General features: G+C 36.1%; 1 pseudogene; it reads left to right on the top strand.

Annotated features, from left to right (window-relative positions):
• The first annotated feature begins 7,822 nt into the window (after positions 1-7,822).
• On the top strand, positions 7,823-23,817 carry LOC100622288 (failed axon connections homolog pseudogene; annotated as a pseudogene).
• Positions 23,818-24,577: the final 760 nt, after the last annotated feature.

Below are 24,577 nucleotides of genomic sequence, written 5' to 3'. Positions count from 1 at the left end.
GACCTTATTCCATTGCTCTGGCACAGAACCCAGTAATCTGAATTTATTAGAAATTCAACAAGCAGGGGACTCAATTAAACCCCCCGACCTCTAAGCCTAAATTGACTAGCAAAGAAATAACCAAGGAAATTTAATATTGTATTTATTTCAGTCATGTTGAGACTGTTGAAGAAATTTCCTTAAGGTATCAGAGTAAGATTTCAAGTAGTCAAGCTTTCAAATAGTTTTTTTCATAGGTATTGTATCTATAGTTTAACTTTTACTTTGAAAAGTCAAGACAAGGTTTTTGACTCTGAGGACATACTATGTTAAAATCTCTCCTGACCCCATTCTAATTTTCTTTCCCTTTTGTTCTTTATATCTTTCTTCACTGATCTTAACACAATTGTTTGTGTGTGTGTAACATATTATATGCATGAAGTATGCTGCTATACTTATATACTTACATATTTGTCATGTACATATAAAACTTCATTTAACTTTTGATCATAAAAAGAATATAAATACATGCAACATGCATCATATAACTCATGAAGACCTCATTAATGTGAAAGCGCAATAGAATCAGATCTATTCCTTTGAGAGTAGTATCGTTTTCATTGAGTAGATGAAGTAAACTACCAGAAGAGGGAAAGACTGAGAAGGTGGGATGGGGAACTGGGAGAGCCTGAATGAAAACTTCTCTCTGTCATACTTTCTCAGAATCAACTTAGCTGATAAGATAGACATTCTCTGTTTAAATGGAATAATTTGTCAACAGCATTCATTCTAATGCATAACTAGAAGCAATACTCTCCAGAGTAGATTGTGTTCTGAAACAATTGGTTCATGTCAGCTGTAGGCAACTCATCTCTATGTCACTCTTATTATTTTTTGCCAAAAGAAGAAAAGAATGGGTAATGTAATCAGCATTCACTTTCCTTGAACTCTTCTTTATTGTCAAGAAATTCCTCTTGCTTGAAGAAATTTTGATTAAAGTATAACAATGTCTCCTTCCCTGTGGTGTTCATGAGCTAGTAAATACTTGTTTTAAATTATGTTTTCTTACAAGTAATTGTTTCTGTGGTACACGTGAGGATACAGGGGTTTGGTTCTTAAGTTCGGATTAATGAAATCTGATTGAATAGGCTTTTTTGTTTTCCAGATAAAGATCAGTACTTGAGTAGGTTTTTTAAATTTCCCCAGTGGTAAAAAATAAAAGAGAATAAATTGTATAAGAATAAAGTCATTATAATTAAAGTATAGAGTCTACCTTTTGTTTTAAAGGCCTTTTGCATGAATAAGAAAGGATTAAGTGACATTACCCATCTGTAAACTCTGCAGATGTTTTGAGCCAGCAAGGGGAAAGGAAAAGATAAATGTTACTTCAATGTGCCAATGCCCTTTGAGTAAGTTCTTGGGTCTTTGATGAAAGATATGGTCTTTTAGCTGGTGGTTTAGGACTTCAGGAGTTTCTCTTAAGGTTATTAGAACAATTATTATGAGGAGAGAAGATAAGAGTTGAAGAAATTTACCTAGAAAACAAAAATGATAGTTATTTGTAAAGGACCAATATGAAAGCCATCAACTAGACATGTTTATTATATATATATATATAAACATATATATATATATGTAGTCTTTTTGTGTTTTTAGGGCAGCACTTGAGGCATATGGAGGTTCCCAGGCTAGGGGTCTAGTCAAAGCTATAGATGCCAGTCACAGCCACAGCCACAGCCACGCCAGATCCAAGCCACATCAGCGACCTATACCACAGCTCTCAGTAATGCTGGATCCTTAACCCACTGAGCAAGGCTAGGGATCAAACCTGTAGCTTCATGGTTCCTAGTCAGATTCATTTCCACTGTACCACGACTGGAACTCCCTAGACATGTTTATCATAAAGTGTAACATTTGTAAAGGAAACAGAAAATTCCTTTGTTGCTTTGAGTTCATTGTGTATCAAATTTACTGTACGCAGATTGGTTAAATACACATACCCAGAATATTTACCAATGACACAGACCTGACTAATTTACATAAAGAAAAAAATGAACATTTATTGAGTGCTTACAATGGGTCATGTATTGTATTAGATGATTTTTAAATACTTTGTTTTATTTACAGTACTCTTGAGTTACAAGTACTATTAATCATACTACCAAGAGATTTTAAGGGACTCAATGCTAACAAGCTAGAAGGTATGAGAACTGAAATTTTGCCCCTTCTCCTTCAGTCTGCTCCCAAAGCCTCATCCCCATTCTGTCAGGCTGGCTGTCACTGAATGAAATCTATATCTTTGCAGTTGTTAAGAAAAAGCATTTACAAGTTTTAAAATAATTATAACTTTACACCATTCAATAAAAACTATTTTTCATTGGTTCAAAATTAACAGAATGCATAAAATTGCTGTCTACAAAATGTTTGACAACATGCGACTTCTGTGATCCTTTACATATTATTAATTTGTTTAGCATTATTTTAATAGTGAATATTTTATAGTAAATTCACTAAATTTTCTTATTAAACGGTTCAGCAATTGTGGAACACGAAGTAGTTTTTTCTTCTTCTCTCAAGATTTATGTCCGGTTCTAGCAAATACCGTGTGAGTCACTGTTTCTTCTGGCCCCCAACACACTAATTGCATTAGTCTCCTAACAGTTTTCAAAATTATAATCAAAGGCATCCAGTCTCTTGTCATGTGGGCTAAGGTTCAGAGCTTCATAGCTCCCCCCTTGATTAGTGACCATTTCTTTTCCACATACTTCTCAGTACAGTTAAAGAAGAGGCCAATCCTGTTTACATTTCTAATGTAATTTAAGCAACTTAAAAAATGAAACATCAAAAACATAAAAATTTATTTCACACAGTTCAATCTTTTTTTCTCCATTTTTAAAAGTTTCATTGAGTGTAGTTGATTGACAATGTTGTAATAATTGTTGCTCCACAACAAAGTGATTCAGTTATACACATACACATCCATTCTTTTTCGGGTTCTTTTCCCATATAGGTTATCACAGAATATTGGGTAGATTTCCTTGCGCTATCAAGCAGGTCCCTGTTGACCAGCCATTCCATATATGGTAGTGTGCATTTGTCAATCCGAAACTCCCAACCCATCAATCTTACCTAGTCACCTTACCAGTTTGTTTAGATGGATGCCACCATTGTATCCCTTCCTTTGTGGAACAAAAAGTAAACATATAGTGGATTTTCCAGAACCACTAATGCAGAGACATATGGAATTCTGAGAGATAAAAGGAGTATGTGTCCCTAAAGCAGAGATCAAAACCAAAACCAGTACACTTATGACATTTCTCAACAGAATTGGAGCTGACAGTAACTAGAAATCTTGGATTTTCAGGGTTCACATTTTTGGGTCCATTATAAAGTGGCTGCTGACACAAATTGAATTCATTCACTCCTTGGGTGGAAGTCATCGGAAAACCTCAGCCCAGAGCTGTGGTGGTTGAAAGGGCTTTTGTAGGTCCTGCTACCAATCCTGAAAATAACTATTGGTGATCACACTAGACTCAGGGAAGTTGAATTTTGAAACTGGTCCTATTCACCTGCACCATCCTTAGCTGGCTAATTGACTCAGTGTTTATTAAGAATCTAGTTTCTGATTTTAATGTATTTCTATGTTTCTTATTTTTTTTTGTATGATGGCTATTGTTAGTTTTTGACACATAGTATTTGTCATTTTTGAAGATGAACACAAAATGCTGGAGTGAGGGCAAATTAGACACACGTCTCAGCCACCATTTTTGCTTACATTTGCTTTTGTTCTGACTCAAGATAACTTCAAAAAGGAGTTGATTGTTCTGAGCTCCTGTGTTGATATGGGTATTAGAACAACTCCAACAATTGAGTTTGGTTCTAAATATGCAGAGCGCCTCAGCAACTCAGATCAGTTGGGTTAGTTTATCCCCCAACCCCTCAAAAAAAATCCTAATTATAAGTTTTTATGAAAAAACCTATTTAAAAGTGACATTTGTAAGCCAACCAAACTAGGATGATTTCCTCCATTAAATACACCCACCCCCCACATATATATATACACATATATATGGAATAATACACTTTATATAGTAAAATGTAAAAAAGTATTTTAACAAAGGAAGGTAGTTCTACAATACAATTACATTATTTTACCACAGTAGAATCACTGAGTATTACAAGGTGGCAATCAGTGAAAAATCAAATACATAAATATATTTAAAAATCATAACCAGTTGTATTGCATACTTGGAATTTACATTGAAATTAGAATGAAATTACTTGGCTAGCTCTTTTATAATGAAGTGGAATGTGGAACACTCAAGTTGTAAATATGCTTATATACAAACATCTATAAAACAATTTTGCAAGTAATATTAGAATGAGGAGTAAAATTGTAGAAACATGGAAAGGAAGTGTTTCTCCATTTTTTATGTCAATTCCCTTAATTGTTGTCATTGCAGTGCTTTTTTTTATCAGGCCTATGTCATCAAAATAGCTTCAATGGGAAATGAATAAATGATATTTAAACTCCAGTGTCAGTTGTTGTTCATGCTGACCAACCCAAGAGTGACTTTCAATTCAGAGAAAGAGTCCATGATCCAAAGAGCATGTACCTGGGAAAGAGCAGACCTTGGTTCCAATCCCATTTTCAACTCTCATTAACTGTGTAACCCAGCACTGAGACATTTAGCTCCCTGACCTGAGGGTCTTCAGCTCCAAAATGACTGCAACAGTGACTTCATAGGATTATTACAAGACTGTAAAGGGGAAAAACTTACCTAAAACAAGCCAAGTCAGAGCCAAACATAAAATTTAAGGCTCAGACTGAACTTGACAATAGGAAGAGGTGGCCATGAAGTGTTGACAGCAAGGGGATATAACCATGGTGGGATCCACAGCCTGAGTGCCCCATACCCGGGCATCAAAAGGGATTTTTTTTGTGTGTTTAATTCATAAAGTTCTTCAGCTTTAAATTTCCATCTCCTATGGGAAATGATATAATCGCTAATCACCAAACATGTTGGCAAAACGCAATTTTTCATCTCTCTCTTTAGGCAAGAAATCTTTCTTTCTTTCCTGTTCCTCCTTCGTGATTAATATGACGTTATTTATTTCTTCCTGTCTTGTAAGATTAGTATATTGTTTATATATAAAATATATTTTATATAATACATATTGTTTATGTACATTATATATATAGTTTTATATATAATTTATATTGTAATTGTATATATTATTTTATATATAACTTATATTGCAATATATAACATATAAATATATAATACCTATATATGCATTTATATATAAATAAATATACAAAGTATAAATATAATACATATTGCTATATATACATAAAATATATTTATTGCAGTCATATCTTAGATGCTTAAGAGATAGGGTTTATATACATCTGCACTGTATCTCTAAAATGCTACACAACAAACCCACACCCTAAACCACTCTAACCCACTCTCATAACAGGCAGTAAAGTCAGTCAGTCCCCAAATATCCAATATATGCTGTCAAAAAAATTGAAACCATTATTTCTTGGTAAAAATATAAGACCAATATATTACTTTCATGAAACCAAGGAGACAGCCTTTCAAACTAGTAATCTATTAGGAAGGATTCACTATTTGGGAGATTTTCCCAATATCTAAGGCCTTCTACCCCTCTGTGTTGGCTCATGTTGTGTCAAAATGTGATAAATGGATCCAGTCCTCAAGAGTAGATTAGTTTCAACAAATTTCATCCAGATAGAAAAAAGAAGCAGAATGTTAATTAATTCACTTATAATAAGACATATTATCATGAAGAACTGTTATCTTTAGTCCTCCTCATCAGTATGTGTTTTCTTCTTTTCTTTCACTACAAGGAATGACTCCCATGTGCAAACTAAGAATAGAGGTTCCCATTATTAATGTTATTGTCTCCCATTATCCCACATCCTTCTGAATCACACAGGACAGGAAAGCAGAACTGCCACCCAGAGTGTTTTGTTGTTCAATTTTTTGTTGAATTATTGCTTTAAGAAGCAAGACCACTCCCTCCCCATTTTTTTTTAAAATCATTTTTGGAGTTGATCTTTATGAACTGTAGCTATTGTGCTTTTTCTTTAAATCACTTGTAAACATCGTTACTGATTGAAGCTACTTTCTTTGCTCATGTAAAAGGAATTCTGTAGGCTTTGGGACCTTGGACTTGACTGCAATAGTAGTGGGAAAGACTTCCCAACCAAGGACTTGGGTACCATGAGGCTGTGGTCTGCTTTTAATTATGTGTTTATGTGTCCCTTCACAACAGGATCTAAAAGTACATACATGTAAACACACACACACATATATGCAACAATGCCTTTGCCATATAGCTGAGAAAATAAAAACTATCAAACATGTAGCATATATTGCAGCAATTTCTAACTCTAGCTAACACCTACCATTTCGAGCATTATGTGATCACACCCATCACTCACCTTGATTCTCAGAATGTCTGTATAGCACGTGCTGATGTTTTCATGTCACAGGTTATATTTCTCTAAATAGTAAAAGAACAGATATCAACTGGGAGGAGAAAGCAATTAGCAATGAACTAAATAAAAGATGACATGTATTGGGCTTCTATTGGCATTCTGCTCTGTGTTCAGGATTCATGGAAAATCTTTATTATAGAGTAGCTTCACTACCTAGGTCAGAGTCAGACACAAGAATGGTAGGCATCCATTCTATAAAGTTCTTACAGATGGGAACTGCAGCCAGGGCATATGGATTTTTTTTTAAATTTTATTGGAGTATAGTTGACTTACAAAATTGTGTTAGTTTCAGGTGTACAGCAAAGTAAATCAGTTATTTTTATATATATATATATATATATATATATATATATATATATATATCTCCATTCTTTTTCAGGTTCTTTTCCCTTATAGGTTGTTCCACAGCATTGAGTATGTTACCCTGTGCTATATAGTAGGTCCTTGCTACCTATCCATTTTATATACCATAGTGTGTATATGTCAATTCCAACCCCCTAATTTATCCCTCCCCCACCACATTTCCCCTTTGGTAAACATAAATTTGGTTTCAAAATCTTTGCATCTGTTTCTGTTTTGTAAGTTTCTTTCTTTCTTTCTTTCTTTCTTTCTTTCTTTCTTTCTTTCTTTCTTTCTTTTTTTTTTCTTTTTTTTTTTTTTTTTGTCTTTTTAGGGCCTCACCCATCACATATGGTAGGCGTTGAATCAGAGCTATAGCCGCTGGCCTACACCACAGCCACAGCAATACCAGATCTGGGCTGAGTCTGAAGACTACACCGCAGCTCACGGTAGTGCTGGATCCTTAACCCACTGAGCAAGGCCAGGGATCAAACCTGCATCCTCATGGGTACTAGACAGGTTCATTTCCACTGAGCCATGATAGGAACTTCTTGTAAGTTCTTTTGTATTATTTATCATTAGATTCCACATATTAGCGATTTCATATGATATTGTCTTTCTCTTTCTGACTTCACTTAATATGATAATTTCTAGGTCTATCCACATCACTGCAAATGGCATATTGCATTATTTTTAAGGCTGGATAATATTCCCTTGAATATGTGTACCATATCTTTATCCTCTGTCAATGGACATTTAGGTTGCTTACATGTCTTGGCTATTGTAAATACTGCTGCAATGAACATTGGGGTGCATATATTTTTTGAATTATAATTTTCTCCAGATGCCTAGGTGTGCAATTCCTAGATCATATAGTAGTTCTATATTTAGTTTTTTAAGGAACCTCCATACTGTTCTGCATAGTGGCTACACCAACTTATATGCCCTAAAGATGTTTCCATTTTGATTGCGATGTGCTCGCTGATTGCATTGAAAGACTGTGTTAGGAGGAGGTAATGGCCTGGGTGTTTTGATGAGTATTTGCATTCAAATCAAATGCTCAGAAAGGAGTTAGGATGATGAAGATGAAATATTTGTGAAGATCTGAGGCCTCTTCCCCATATTCTCCCCTACTGTTGTTCAGTGGATTATTATGGCATCTAAGGATAAATATTGCAAACAAGGACATTCTGAATATGCACTGACTCTAAGCCATGGAGGTAACTCAGAATAACTGGCAGTGTCCAGTTTCTATAGGCAGGGTGGCGCCAGAGCTCCAGATTCTAGAGGGTATACTAGTGGTGTCATCTCTCTTCCTGCTGTTGTGATTTATGGAGCTACCTCTTCAATATCAGGAAACTCTCCTAGGATGAAACTCCTTCTGTATCCCAAATTTTTCTCCCAGTCATGATGTCCAAGTCTTGGCTTAGTTATACTGTGCTTGTCCCCGTCTCTGTCTAATGCATTCTTCTTGCTTGCTTACTCAGAACTTCCCTGAGTTTCCCCCTGGTTGTGGTTCAAACAAGACAGTCATTAATGCCATCATGTAACCATGTGAGAGGGATGCTGTTTCCCCAGGGCTTGTTTTAAGAAATGACAAATGATCTTAAGCAGATGAGCTATAGAAACCCCCCTTTTTTTTCCCCTCACTGAAGAGTCTGGAGATAAACTTCCATTTCAGCAGATTTATTGTTATGGTAGTTTTTCAAACTTCCAAAATGCCCTGACATTTTTCCAGGTTAAACATATTCCTAGGAGAAAATTCTGAACATTCTAGTAAAATTATTAGTACAGCATCTCTAGCAAGCTGATCCCAAGAAACCCTCTATGAAGAGTGTAGTTCTCTATCCAAAACATCGCCTCAACTTTCTGCCTAATTAACAAGTGGACTGTGCCTGTGATTAACATAGAAATTTTCTTAATAGACCTGTTTTCCGGCCTTTGAACATCTCACATTCTATAAAACATCATTCCCTAACTGCAGAAGGGAGTACCAGTGGGAATAGAGAGGAAAAGAAAGGGATTCCTTTATTCTATTTCAGGTATCTTATTCACATTCAAAGCACTTTCTAAAACATTTACTTTCAGAAATCTCCACTTTTTCCTGAGGGGCAGGTAGGTGTTTTTATCCCAATTTTACAGATGAAAAACTTGAAACCCAAGGTTAAGTGACTTGCTTGCGGCAGCACTGGGAGCCAGTGTCAAGATCAGACTCTAACATCAATGTTTGATTGTTCAGACCACTGGACCACGACTCTTTCTAAGTATAACACAAATGTTTGGAAAATGGTTTTAACTGCTCTTAGGAATATAAACATTTAGAACTGTGCTCTGTGTCAGAATAGACTTTCCAAATGCCTGAAAAACATGGAAACAGTGAAGGCAGAATGACGGCTTCTATCTTTAATAGACTCGGTTACTATGATAAAAGATTTTGTAGGTTAAGTCATTCATCATTTATATTTTCATTTGTATTTTAAATTTAAATTATGTTTAATTCAACAAATAGTTAATAACCAATAGCACAAGTATCTGTTAAATTATATGTATACACATACATGTAAATGCTATACATGTATAACACACTTTTGCTGCTATTATTTATGGAAATTATCCAGTGACAGGTTGTCAAGTACATTATTCACTATATTATCAAATATAGTCAGATCTATATTATCTCATTTAAGCATTAAACTACCTTGCATGATACTGTTCCAATTTTATAGTTAAAAGTTTACGAATTACACAGTAAGCCACTTAGTAAGGCAATATTCAGACCAAAGTTGGTGTTGGAAAGAAAAATGGGCTTTTGTATCAGACAAACTTGAGATGCAATTATAGTTCCACAACTTATTAAGTTGCGATGATATTATTTAAACTCTATAAGTTTAAGTTTCCTTGCTTTGAAAATTGAAGTATTAATAAATAACATTGTCCAACAATATAGAGTACTTCTGAGAATTAAGGAAACAAATTTATTTTTAGTCCTAATACTTTTTTTCTAGAAAATTAAGGATTCTCCTCCTAAAAATACCTCCATAGTACTCTAGAAAAGCTTTATTTTTTTTTGCCAAGCCTGTGGCACATGGTTCCCAGGCCAGGGGTCAAATCCACACCACAGTAGCAACCCAACCCACTGCAATGACAACACCAGATACTTAACCCGCTGAGCCACAAGGGAACTCCAGGAGAAGCCATTTAAAAAAAAATCTTAAAATTCAGATGAACAGAGATTAAGCAAGAAGATTTCAGAACAAAGACCTAGTGAAGGCAGAAATCCAGAACAGTAAGTTGAATTCAGCAGTTGTCTTTCACTTTAAGGCATAGAGTTACCAGGTAGACTTGAGTTTTGGCCATCATAGACTCACAGGGAGAAAGATAACAGATGACAAAGTCTAGATCTTATACCAGGTGCCATGTGTAATGGGAAATCCTCTCACATAAAATGGAGATACCCAAGAGTTTTGTCTCATTGAAATAAGGAGCCAAATATATTCCCAGGTGCAAGCGAGCAACGTAGAAAATATAATCTTTTGACAAAGAATGAGGGCTAGAATATGCCTGAAAATTTGAAATATCAACCTGCAGTCTATATTCACAACTTGCATGGCTCAAAAGCTTCCAGGCTAAGAATTTAATTTAATGTAACCTAAGTTAGCAGTGCTTTTTGTGGCTGCTATTCAAAAGGCACATCACTTCATAGCCTGCTCTGATGGCCAGTGGGGGTTGCGTTCACGCATTCACTGAGACAGTAGCAAGAAAAGAAAATATTCTTAATTGATTATCCCTTCATGACTCAGTGTACAGGGTGCAGACAGAAATGCCTATCTCCCTGCTTTCCCCTGATAGAGGTAAATTTGCATCCTTTAAATGATACTGCCTAGTAGTCTGGCTTCCAATGATCCTGAATCCAGGCATTTATTGAGATCCTCCCCTTGGGTATACTGACAGATCTGGGCACACCCTCAACCCTGGGGAACCACTTAAAGTAAAATAGGCCAATAAGACAATCACAAAACCTTGAACGACAATCAAGAGCTGGGGCATAGTTAAATAATAAGTTTCATCTCCTACCTATGGCCACTCTTTATGACTGGAAGAGGTGGCTATTTTATCTAAGGCACAGAAACCAACACACAAAGTCAAGGAAAGTGAAGAAAGAGAGGACTATTTCCAAACAAAAGACTAAGCTAAAACCTCAGAGAAAAAGTTAATGAAGTGGAGATAAGTAATTTGCCAAATAAAGAGTTCAAATAATGTTCCTGCGTTCAGGGGCACAGTGGATGAACCCAGTGAGCGTTTTAATAAAAAGAAAGGAAATATAAGGAAGTACCAAATATAAATCACAGAGCTGAAGAATACAATAACAAAACTGGAAAAATAATAGAGGGATGCAAAACAAAATATATGAAGAGAAAGCAGGAATCAGTGAACTCAAGACAGGGCAACGGAATTTACCCCATCAGAGCAGCAAAAAAGAAAATACATATATATTTTAAAAGATAGTGAAAGTAGCTTAAGGGACTTATGGGAAAACCTCAAGCAGACAAACACATTATAATAGGGTTCCCAGAAAGAAAAGAAAGGGAAAAAGGAGTAGAAAATTAATCAAAGAATAATGGCTAGGAGTTCCTGTCGTGGCTCAGTGGTTAACGAATCTGACTAGGAACCATGAGGTTGCAGGTTCGATTCCTGGCTTTGCTCAATGGGTTAAGGATCCAGCGTTGCCATGAGCTGTGGTGTAGGTTACAGATGCAGCTCGGATCCCACATTGCTGTGGCTGTGGCATAGGCTGGTGGCTGCAGCTCCAATTCGACCCCTAGCCTGGGAACCTCCATATGTCGAAGGAAGCGGCCCTAGAAAAGGCAAAAAGACAAAAAAAAAAAAAAGAAAGAAAGAAAGAAAAAGAATAATGGCTAAAAATGTTCCTATCCTGGGGGGGAGGGCAGAAATCATAATTCTTATCCAGGAAGTCAAGACAATTTCAAACAAGATAAACTCAAACTCAAAGACTCCCACACTAAGACATATTATAATTAAAATGTCAAAAGTTAAATCAAGGAGAGAATCTTAAAAGTAGCAAGAGAAAAGTCATTTGTGTGTACAAAGGAACACCCATAATATTATCAAAATTTTTTCAGCAGAAAGTTTGCAGGTCAAAAGTGAGTAGAACTACATACTCAAAGTGCTGACAGGAAAAAAAATTCCACCCCAAAATACTCCACACAGCAAAAGCGCCCCTCAGAATTGAAAAAGAGGTAGAAAGTTGAGCAGATATGAAAAAAATAAGAGTTCATCAATGTTAAATGGGGCTCCTTAAGTTGAAATGAAACGACATTAATTAGTAACGAGAAAACATATAAAAGTAAAAATCTAAAAAAAATTACTGGTAAAGGTAATTATAAAGTAAAATTCAGCATATTGCAGTTGTGAAGTTGGTGAGTTAATCACTTATAAATACAGTATGAAGTTTAAAAGACAAAAGTAGTAAAAATAACTATAAGTAAAATAATTTTTGATAGGCACACAGATAAAAAATATATAAACTATCAAATCACAGACATAAAACGTGATGAGGAAATAAAATTTTAGGGATATAGAATGCACTCAAACTTAAGTTATTATACATTTAAAATAGACTATTATAAATATATGTTGTTTTATGTAAGCTTTATAGTAAACACAAAGCAAAAGCCTATGACAGCTGCAAAAAGATGAAAAAAAAAAAAGGAATATAAGCATACCATTACAGAAAATCATTAAATCACAAAGAAGGGGAGCAAGAGAGTAAGAAAGAAACAAAGAAATTATAAAATAGCCAGGAACAATTAACAAAACAGCAATAAGTGCATATCTATCAATAATTAATTTAAATATAAATGTACTAAATTCTCTATAGACATGGAGTGGCTCAATGGATAAAAAATACATGATCCATCTCTATGCTGCCTATAAGAGTGTCACCTCAGATGTAAGGACACACACAAACTGAACATAAAGGAATAGAAATAGATATTACATGCAATTGGAAACCAAAGGAAAATTGAGGTAGCCATATTTGTTTCAGATGAAATAGACTTTAAAATAAATACTGTACAAGAGACTAGGAGAGTTATCATATTATTTTAATGGTCAATCCAACAATAGGAGGTGACATTTGTAACTACTTACGTACTCAACATAGAAGTTCTTAAATATATTTTAAAAAAATTAACAGAACTAAAAATAAAAAAAAGACAGCAATATAATAAAACCAGAGAACTTTAGTACCCCACTTTTATCAATGGATAGACCATTCACAAAGAAAATCAAGAAAGAAACATATGTCTTAAACAACACATTAGACCAGGTCTAATTAACAGACATATAGGACTGTCTGTCCCAAAGTAATGGAACACATATTCTTTTTGAGAGCACATGGAACATTTTCCAGGATAGATAATTTATTAGGCCACAAAACAAGTCAATACATTTAAGAAGCTTTTCTTTTCTGGAACCCTCCTGCACTGTTGGTGGGAATGTAAACTGGTACAGCCACTATGGAGAACAGTTTGGAGATACCTTAGAAATCTATACATAGAACTTCCATATGACCCTGCAATCCCACTCTTGGGCATCTATCCGGACAAAACCCTACTTAAAAGAGACACATGCACCCGCATGTTCATTGCAGCACTATTCACAATAGCCAGGACATGGAAACAATCCAAATGTCCATCGACAGATGATTGGATTCGGAAGAGGTGGTATGTATACACAATGGAATACTACTCAGCCATAAAAAAGAATGACATAATGCCATTTGCAGCAACATGGATGGAACTAGAGAATCTCATACGAGTGAAATGAGCCAGAAAGACAAAGACAAATACCATATGATATCACTTATAACTGGAATCTAATATCCAGCACGAATGAACATCTCCTCAGAAAAGAAAATCATGGACTTGGAGAAGAGACTTGTGGCTGCCTGATGGGAGGGGGAGGGAGTGGGAGGGATCGGGAGCTTGGGCTTATCAGACACAACTTAGAATAGATTTACAAGGAGATCCTGCTGAATAGCATTGAGAACTTTGTCTAGATACTCATGTTGCAGCAGAAGAAAGGGTGGGGGAAAAAATGTAATTGTAATGTATACATGTAAGGATAACCTGACCCCCTTGCTGTACAGTGGGAAAATAAAAAAATATATTAAAAAAAGAAGCTTTTCTTTTCTGAAATACAATGATATGAAACTAAATACTAATTGTAAGAAGAAAAGTTGGAAAATTCACAAATATGTGGAAATTAAACAACATGCTAGTGAATAATTAATAAAAAAATTGAAAGAGAAATAAAAAATCTTGAGACAAGTGAAAATGGAAATACTTAATACCAAAACTTAAGGGATGTAGGAAAAGCAGTCCTAAGAGGAAAGTTTATAGTAAAAAATGCATACAACAAAAAAAAGAAAGATCTCAAAAACCTAACTTTACAGTAACCTCAAGAAACTCAAAAGAGGATAAAATAAGCCCAAAGTTATATGACAAAGGCAATAACAAAAATCAAAACAAAAAAGAAAATTAGAGATTAAAATGAAAGTAGAAAAGATCAATAAAAATGAGCTATATTTTTAAATAGACAAAATTCAATATTCTTTAACAATTAAAAACTCTCATAAAAATATGATAAAGGGAATTTACAAAACATCCACAGCTAACAACATACTCAATGGTGAATAATCAAAACTATATTGAAGAGTAAATAAACCTTCATATTTATGGTCAATTAATTTTTGACGAGGATGCCAAGCACATTCAATGAGGAAAGAATAATCTCTTCTTTTAATGGTGCTAGAACAACTGGACATTAATATGAAAAATGATGGAGCTGGACACCCCATTATATAAAACTAAGTCAAAATCAATCAAGAATCTCAATAAAAGAGGTAAAGTTTTAAAACTGTTTGAATTATCCATGGGGTAAAATTTCAAAATGGTTCAAATATTGAAAAACAGTTTGGTGATTCCTTAAAAAGTTAAAATTGGGGTCGAAAGAGAGATTAGCAAGAGCCTGGAGGATTTTTAGGACAATGGATTATTCTGTATGATATTATGACTTGTCATATATTTGTCAAAACCATAGGAAAATGTACAATACCAAGAGTGAACCCTAATTTAAACTGCAGACAAGGAGTGGTAATGAGGTGTCAGAGAGTGTTTATCAGTTCTAGAAATGCATCACTCTAGTGCAGAATACTGATAGTGATGGAAGTTCTGCACATGTGAGTTTATATGGACATTCTCAATTCTTTCTGCTCAATTTTGCTATTCACCTAAAACTGCTATAAAAAGAAAAGTCTATTTTAAAAAGATTGTACATAGAATTACATATGACCCAGTAATCTGCTCCCAGACATATATATCCAAAAGAAATAAAAGCAGGTACTCAAATACCTATACAGAAATATTCACAGTAGCATTATTACCAAGAGCCAAAAGCTGAAAACTTCCAAATTTAGATCAAAACAGGAAATGATAAACAAATTGTGATATGGGAATACAATAAAATATTCAGTTGAAAATGAAGTACTATATATGTTACAAAATGATTGAAATTCAAAAACATTGTGCTAAGTGAAAGAAGGCAGATAGAAAATGTCGTATCATGTATGATTCCAGTTACATGGAATATCTAGGATAAGTTCGTAGAGACAGAAAACAAACTGCTGATTGCCAAGGGCTGGGAAGAGGGTGGAACTGCAGTGAACTTCATACCTATGAAGTTTTTTTAATTTGAGGAGGGGGGTGATGAAAAATATTAGAATGATAAGCAGGTAGTAGTAGCACAACATTGTGAATTTACTTGATGCTGCCAAATTGTACACTATAAAATGGTTAGTTACGTAGATTTTTTACATTAAAAAATAATTCACCATAGGGGTTTCCATGGTAGCTCAATGGTAACGAACCTGACTAGTATCCATGTGGTCTTGGGTTTGATCCCTGGTCTTGCTCAGTGGGCTAAGGATCTGGCATTGCCATGAGCTGTGGTGTAGGTTGCAGATGAACCTCGGATCTGGCATTGCTGTGGCTATAGCATAAGCCGGCTACTGCAGATGCAATTTGACCACTAGCCTGGGAACTTCCATATGCCAAGGTGTTGTGCTAAAAAGACAAATAATAATAGTAATAAATAACTGATTGTAGATGAGTTAGACAAAAAAGCCATGCAGAATGTGAGACGTCTACTAAAGATTAAACTATAGCTTGTAAAATCAGGGCCCTATAAAGGTGGTTTTGTGAATATGTTAGGCATCTAATGATATCTTCTTGTATAGTATATTGTTAACAGTGGCTTATTTAAAGGAAATATTGAAAGCATGGCCTTGTTCTGCTATATTCATGGGTAAAGTCATTGAAAATCATCAAAATGAGGTTCACCTAGAAGTCATTTGCAAATAATTGCTGTGAAACTTAATTCATTTGAAGATAGCCTGATGTCTGAATTAAGTTAAGTATTTCCCTTATAACTTTATGTAAAGTAGACATTTTATAAGTAAAATCCTAATAGCTAATATTAAGATGAATTCTAGTCCAGCTCCATTCAAAACCCTGTGTCATCCACATCATTTTCAAATCATTAAACAGAGGGTCTACAGGCATAGAGATAACAATAATTGTGTGAAATTCAGAAAAATGGTTTTCAATTCCCTCTTTGCTTTTCAAAGTGCAACTAAGGGTCTGGGGATATAACTGAGGAAATTATGGGATTGTTACAGGATTTCATTTAGCACCAAATTCCTTCTTTTTTTCATCTGTAAAAACCCCTTAGGCAATGGTACGATATACCTGTAAAGTTCCTGTATCAATATATTTATCTCTAATAATATTTAGATAATTAAATCAGAAAACTTTTCTTCTTATCTTACAGGTCTGATAGAAAATTAATTCCAAACATTTTCTTGCCTTTCTGGTTCATGTTGAAATTTCAAAAGGAAGAGCAAAACCTATTTTAATTTCCATGGTAGAATATTTGAGTCTAAGTTTAATAAAATTGGGAATGATTTGACATTCACTTGACATTTTCAACTCTCTGTCATTTGTAAAATAGCCCTGATTTGCTTTATATTTTCTATATTGCTAGGTATTCTTAATTTTATGTATTATTTTTGCATTAAATCAGGGAAAATGGTATTATTATTCCCCATTTTATTGATAAGAAAATTAAAGTCTGAAGAAGTTGTGTCCATGATCATACAGGAGGGTTTGCAGGACTGAAAATTCATGCTTTTTAGCCCTGCATCACATAGCCTAATCTGTTGCTAACGTGTATTTTTGAAGATTAAAAAAAAAACATTACTCTGCTGTTGATAAATTTTGTACAGTTGGGAATATAATATTGTTGATATCCATGTAATAGATTATGGATAACGCTTTTCATCTACGAGCCTTATGAAGCAGGCAAGATATGTATATGACTTACTAGTAAAATGGATATGCATAACTCCCCTGCTTCATGTACAGGTCTATAAAATTGTTTGCAAGTTTATCATATGCTGCAAAAATTAATGGTATTGATTATTAATTCAATAAACACCAGAAGGCCATTCAATTTAATTGATAAGTGATAAAATTATTTATTAAACATCCAGTGCCAGCTGAAATGCTAACATTAGTATCAATCTTCAAAGTAATCTTAGAAGGTAAGTATTAGAATATTAATTTTATAGAAACAACAGCTACGAAGAGTTGTTAAGTGCTTTGTTCTAAACAGAGAAATAAACGGAGTAACTGCTAAGAATTCTGTCCATCTGGTCAAAACTCCCAAGCTCCTTCCACAGGCTCCTCTGAAATCAGAACAAATGTTTTTGACTCTATGTCTGTTATAATGTTTCTCTGTGTGACTTATGGAAACTCTTGAAGCCTCAGTTCCCATATCTCTTGGTTTTGGCTAATTCTAAGGCTATTTTTCCATTAATTACCTGTTCAACACAATGTCTAAGTTGCTTGTCTTCCACTGGTAGCAAACCATGCATTAGAGAGGGAGATTCTTGAGACAGAGAAGTTATATACTATACCATTCATTATGCAAATGTGAGATGATCAGGGTCCCTACCAGGACATGACATGTGGAATACGAAAAAGAAATAAATAGAAAATATACTTAGGAAGAAGATAAGAAGAATCAATAAGGTAAGAATTATGTAGGGGATAGAATAAAAATGTTTTCAAGTTAATCACAAGCCATCTTACTGAAGGAACTAAACTTTTTGTTTTTGGCTGCCCGACTGCATATACAGTTCCTCCGGCCAGGGATCAGATCCAAGCTGCAGTTGCAATCGATGCCGTAGCTGTAGCAATGCTGGATACTGGAACCAATTCCGTCAGGCTAAGGATTGAACCTGCAATCCTGGTGCTGCAGAGAGGACACCAATACCATTGCACCACAGCGGGAACTCCAGGAGCTAAGCTTATAGGTGGCAGATCTGAAAGAGCGTGTTAGGATGAGAAGAAACCCCACTTTGAAACATGAAATCTGTCATTTCTAACTTCACAAAACACAAGTTTGTGGGAAAGACATATAAATAGGCAGTTAATGGAATGTGATAATGCTATTTTTTCATAAATGTTGGTTAAAACACTACTGTGTCCCCCTGCATGCCACCTGTCCTTACCTGAGTCTCAGCACAGTCCCTACTCAGTGGCTCACAGGGTCTGTGACCCACATACATCTCTGTTTACAGATGACTGAGCATTCAACCAGACTAGGCCAATCAGATGCTCTTTCCTGGGAGTTTGGCTCTGTTTAAAAACAAAATTCAACCGAGTAAGTTTTGAAGATCTAATTGGCTTTATTTAACAAGTAATGAATTAGGCAGCATCTCTCCTAGCAAGTGAAGTTCCAGAGGGCTTCATAAAGGGAAATACTCTCTGTGGCAGGACAAAGAAGTCATAAACAGAAAGGATTATTTCAAATTAGTTTTCCTCCTTTTTGGGAAAAAAGTGGATCTTATTAGATGGGTAATCTCATCTTACTTTGGGGGATAGGGCCCATGTGACAGATGGCCATATTGGTGCTCAGCAGAAATTTTCACATGTTAGGTTAAGATGACATTCCTAAACAGTGTGGAGGTCCTTCAGAAAACTGACTATAGAACTATCATATGATCCAGCAATCCCACTCCTGGGCATATATCCAAACAAAACTACAATTCAAAAAGATACCTACACCCCTATGTTCATAGCAGCACTATTCACAATAGCCAAGACATGGAAACAAACTAAATATTCACCAAGGGAGGAATGGATGAAGAAGATGTGAAATGTGCTTACAATGGAATACTATTCAGCCACAAAAAAGAACAAAATAATTCCATTTGCACCACCACAGAGGGACCTAGAAATTATCATACTGAGTGAAGTAAGTTAGAAAGAGAAAGACAAATACCACACGATATCACTTGTTTGGGAATCTAAAGTATGGTATGAATGAATTTATCTACAAGACAGAAACAGACTCACAGACATAGATAACAGACTTGTGGTTGCCAAGGAGGAGAGGGGAAGAAGTGGGATGGACTTGGAGTTTAGGGTTCATAGATGCAAACTATTATATTTAGAATAGGTAAACAATGAGGTTCTATTGCATAGCACGGGGACTATATCCATTCACCTGGGATAGACCATGATGGAAAATAATATTAAAAAAGAATGTATATATTTAAAAAATGGAGTTCCTGTCATGGCTCAGTGGTTAACGAATCCAACTAGGAACCATGAGTTTGCGGGTTTGATCCCTGGCCTTGCACAGTGGGTTAAGGATTTGGCGTTGCTGTGAGGCTGTGGTGTATGTAGGTCGGCAGCTGTGGCTCCAATCAGATCCCCTAAACTGGGAACCTCCATGTGCCATGGGTGAGGCCCTAAAAAAGACAAAAAGAAAAAAAGAATATATATATATAATCTGTGTATGACTGAGTCACTTTGCTCTATAGCAGAAATTGGTACAACACAGTAAATCAATTGTACTTTAATAAAAATTTTTTTTTAAATGTTACATTCCTAAGGAAAGTTTTAACTACAGTTAAGTTAGATAGCAAGTCTTGGCTTTGGTACCAGTGACTCCATTTGGGGCCTGTTTTTACTTTCTTTGCAGCATGCAAGACTGCAGAAATCATAGACTAGATATTTACATAACCTGGGGCTGGGGCAGCCTTGTTGGACTGGGGTGTAGAGGTATCTGATTTTCCATGAAGGAAAAAGATGTACAGGGAGAATCAGAGGCAAGAGATTATTTGAATCAGGTCAGGAGGGGAAGATTCAGAGAATGAGAGAAAGAAGTCCTGGTTTCTTCGATCTTTTCTTCTTCTGGGTTTTTGTAGACTCCATTAATCACTCTGCTCTTGATGATCTGTGATAACCCTACTGCTGTCCAATCAATTGTCCCTTCTTGCTTAAACGACATTGAGTGGCTTTCTATTCTTTGCACATGAAGACCTTAAACCAAGACAGTTTTGGAAGGAAAAGTGTTAGGAGGGGTGCTAACAAGAGAAACCAAGGAGTGATAAAAATTCAGCAAAGACAGTCTCTATATAAAGCAACCCGAGTCTAAAACGAGGAGTAACCACTGGGTAACACATTGCCCTATCCATCTTTGATCTCTAGAATCCTGCTTTCTAGAGTGCTGAAAACTTTCATTACATTCAAGGACATCTTGAAGAAAATATTTTACTTTTTCCTCAGACCCTCAATCCCATAAGAATGGGACCCTAATGATGTAAGTTCAATTTAGTAATAAGAGCTCTATGTAAAGTAGAAATATCGATTGTAAATATAAATTATCTTGGAACTGTGATATGTATGGGCAGGTAATATTAAAAGGAAATAGACCATACAGAAAATTGGTTTCCTGATTTAGCATGGACAAGATAGCCAGCATCTGCATGTTCTTACTGGGGCCTCAACAAATCACTGGGAGATTCTGTGGGACCTGCTGAAAATGCTCTGGTCCTGGGTGGCTGCCTGGCTTCCTATAGGAAATTTGTCCTTATGTAATAACATGTTTGGTCATGTGTAGCTATGTGTCTTTTCTACTCAGACACAGCCCAAGCACAGCACCTTCAAACACTTCACAACTCTCACCTCTGTGAGTCATACATGTTCAAATTTCCAGGCTTAGCAGAAATGTTCAGTCAATGCTACAAAAATAAAGTTTAGGGAAAATTGACACTCAGGCAGTGTGAAAAAATATGAATCAAAATAATTAATGGAATATTGTAAATCAAATTTAATTAAATTAAAAAAAATCAATGGAGGGAAAGTCAGCAAATACACATATTGGATCTTACTTTTGCCTCTTCTATTGACATGTGTGGGGGAGAGGGAGGGGAGGTCCCTTGAAGTAACTCCATTGAACAGGATGATACTTTCTTTTTAATTGAAATATAGTTGCTGTACAATTGTATAAGTTACAGGTGTATAGTATAGTGGTTCACGATTTTTTAAAGTTTATGCTCCATTTACAGTTATAAAATACTAGCTATATTCCCCATGTTGTATAATATATCCTTGTAGTTCATCTTATACCTACTAGTTTGTACCTTTTACTCCCCACCCCTATATTGACTCTCCCCTTCTCCCTCTCCCCACTGGTAAACACTAGTTTGTTCTCTATATCTGCGTCTACTTCTTTTTTTTAAAATACACTAGGTTGTTGTATTTTCAGATTCTACTTGTATGTGATATCATACAGTATACGTCTTTCTCTACCTGGCTTATTTCACTTAGTTTAATGCCCACCAAGTCTATCTGTGGTGCTGAAAATGGCAAAACGCCATTTTTTATGGCTGAGTAGTATTCCATTGTGTGTATGTACTACAACTTCTTTATTCATTCATCTGTAGATGGGCACCTAGATATGTGCCCAGATCTTGGCAGTTGTCAACAATGCTGCTATGAACATCGGGGTGCATGTATCTTTTCAAAGTAGTGTTTTTGCTTCTTTTGGATATATATTCATGAGTGGAATTACTGGGTCATATGGTAGTTCTATTTTTGGTTTTTGAGAAAGCTTCCTACTGTTTTCCACAATGGCTGCACCAATTTACATTCCCACCAACAGTATATGGGGGTTCCCTTTTCTCCATGTCTTTGCCAATATTCATTTATGTTCTTTTTAATGATAATGATTCTGACAGGTATGAAGTGATATCTTACTGAGGTTTTGAGGATGATTCTTAACTACAATTTATTTTGCTAATTGGAAATATAATATCAGTCCCTTCTTTCAAGTCAACATCTAAATTCCACTTGGCAACCTGAATTTCTTCAAATTATTACCCAGCTCATCTGTCCCTCAGATGTAAAATGCTTCTCTTACTTAACAACAGTGTATTAGGTCCTCATGGACTTATGGAAGCTCTTTCCCCTTGGACAGTAATTGAGATTGTACAATTTTTTGTATATTCATTTTATGAACTAAAAGATCAAAAGATGCTAGTGGAGAGGTCATTATTATTACTATTATTATTATTATCATTATCATTATTTTGTCTTTTGTCTTTTTAGGGTTGCACCCATGGCATATTGAGTTTCCCAGGCCAGGGGTCGAATCAGATCTGTAGCTGCCAGCCTTCACCACAGCCACAACAAGGCAGGTTCTGAGCCAAGTCTGCGATCTATGCCACAGCTCACCACAAGGTTTTCAGATCTTTAACCTAGTGAGTGAGGCTGAGGATCGAACATCTGTTTTTATGGTTGCTAGCTGAGTTCGTTAAAAACTGAGCCAGGATAGGAACTCCAGAGAGTTCAAAGTTTTACAGCAAACACTTCACTTTAAAATTACTTCAAACTAAACAGTAATGGCAATGTATATTTATCCCATTATTTTCCTAAAGCACATAATATTTTCTTACTTTCCATAAAAACAAAGAAAATAAATATTACCTATGACTCATGATTCTGGCAAGATTCAAAGCTATCAGGTCATCTTGAATGACTATTAAGTCAGTTTTTATCCACTCTACTACTCAAGATGACTTATGCTGAGCTGTGAAGTAAATAAGTCACAGTATGAAATTGTGTGTTGATACGTGCTTGCTCAGCTCTCTTTGATTTAGCTCAAATTCTTATTCATTCTGAGAAGATAGTATGGAGTACAACTTTAAGTTTACTACTCATCTGATTTGAACTAATCTTGAAAATATTATGATGGTTAAAGTTTCAAAGCCAAGGGAGTTGGAGGCTGCTGGCTGCTACCTCCCAAGCCTCCAGGATGCCGCCTGCAAAGTCTGCCGCCAGCGTCCTGCGTGAGGAGTCCTCCGGCCTCCTCCACCACCCACTCTGGTGCCACCCCCTGTGCCCCTAGCGTGCCGCTGAATCCATGCCTGGCCCCGAGAGCCCTTTCCCATGAGGGTGGTGGGCCATGTGTGGTGCATCTGAGCTGGAACCAGAGCGTGTCCTTCTTCAGCTGGTGGGCCTGCTCTGAGGAGCCCTTCACCTTTTATGGGGACATCATCGCTTTCCCTTTGCAGCATTACTGTGGGATCATGTCTGGGCTAGGCTCCCATCCCTGGTGGAAGAAAACCCTTTATTTGACCCAGAACGCTTTGCTGGCCGAAGCTGCATATCTGCTCCACGAACTCCTGGTCATTAAGAAACATCAAGAGATTGACTCCAAAGATGCTATTATTTTGCATCTTTTATAAGACCTAACAATGGTGTCCCCAGTTTATCTCCATGCTGCCTGAAAATGGAAACTTATTTAAGGATGGCTGACTTACCCTATCAGAACTATTTTGGTGGAAAACTCTCTGCTAAAGGGAAAATGCCTTGGATTGAATATTATCATGAAAAATTTCTGGAACAGAATTCATAATTGACTTTCTGGAAGAGAAACTAGGAATGCATTTAAACAAAAGCCTTGGTCCTCATGAAAGAGCCATCTTCAGGGCTGTGACCAAGATGGTGGAAGAGCATTTCTACTGGTGATAAGAAGTGAATCATGGGTCCTAAGCTTTCCACTCTCGAGGCCACTGTTTTTGGACACTTGGCCAAGAAATGTGAACCTTACCTGTGATGAGACCTGAAGGGCTGATAAAGGTTGAGCTGATCAATCTGGCCATGTGCTATGAGAGGATAAGGAGGAAATTTTGGCCTGAGTGGCACCATGATGATAACACCATCTATGAGTCCAGGAGAGAAGCGAAGGCAGCAAAATGCTAACTTCTGAATTTCAGCTTTTATTCAAGGGCCGGAACCTTTGAAGATGAGGGAGCAGAGAACAGTTTTCCAGAACCCCAGATACAGATTTCACTGGATGCTCTCTCTTTGAATCTTACGTGGACTTGGATAACTACACAGACCATGAACAGTGCAAGCGATGTTTGTCCTCGCTGACCCTCTTCCGCTGGAGCTGCCACTCCTTGGGGTCGGTCCAGCTTCCCAGGTAGAAATCCATCTGGGAGGAGATTGTCTTGCTTGGCATAGTTCTCCCAAGCTAGCTAGACTAGAGCAGCCTTATTTCTTTTGTTTTTGTACAAACAAAATGCAGAACCATTCTGATGGCTCCATTGAAAACAAACATGCCAAAAAAAAAAAAAGAAAGAAAGGAAAGAAAATCAGCATGGTTTCTGAAGTCCATTTTTGTGTTCATTAGAAAACTAACATTGTGTTGTAGAGCAGGTGCAAGAGCGGGTCACCCACAGATTGTGGTGACATTGATCCCCTTCAACCTCAGGGTTTAGTTGTG

The sequence above is a fragment of the Sus scrofa genome, chromosome 15 (assembly GCF_054392235.1).
Source record: "Sus scrofa isolate SSC_HxYL_T2T_F1_AM1 chromosome 15, Sscrofa_HxYL_maternal_Yorkshire_Landrace_v2.0, whole genome shotgun sequence".
NCBI classification, from domain to species: domain Eukaryota; kingdom Metazoa; phylum Chordata; class Mammalia; order Artiodactyla; family Suidae; genus Sus; species Sus scrofa.
This window is presented reverse-complemented; position numbering and strand designations above follow the sequence as displayed.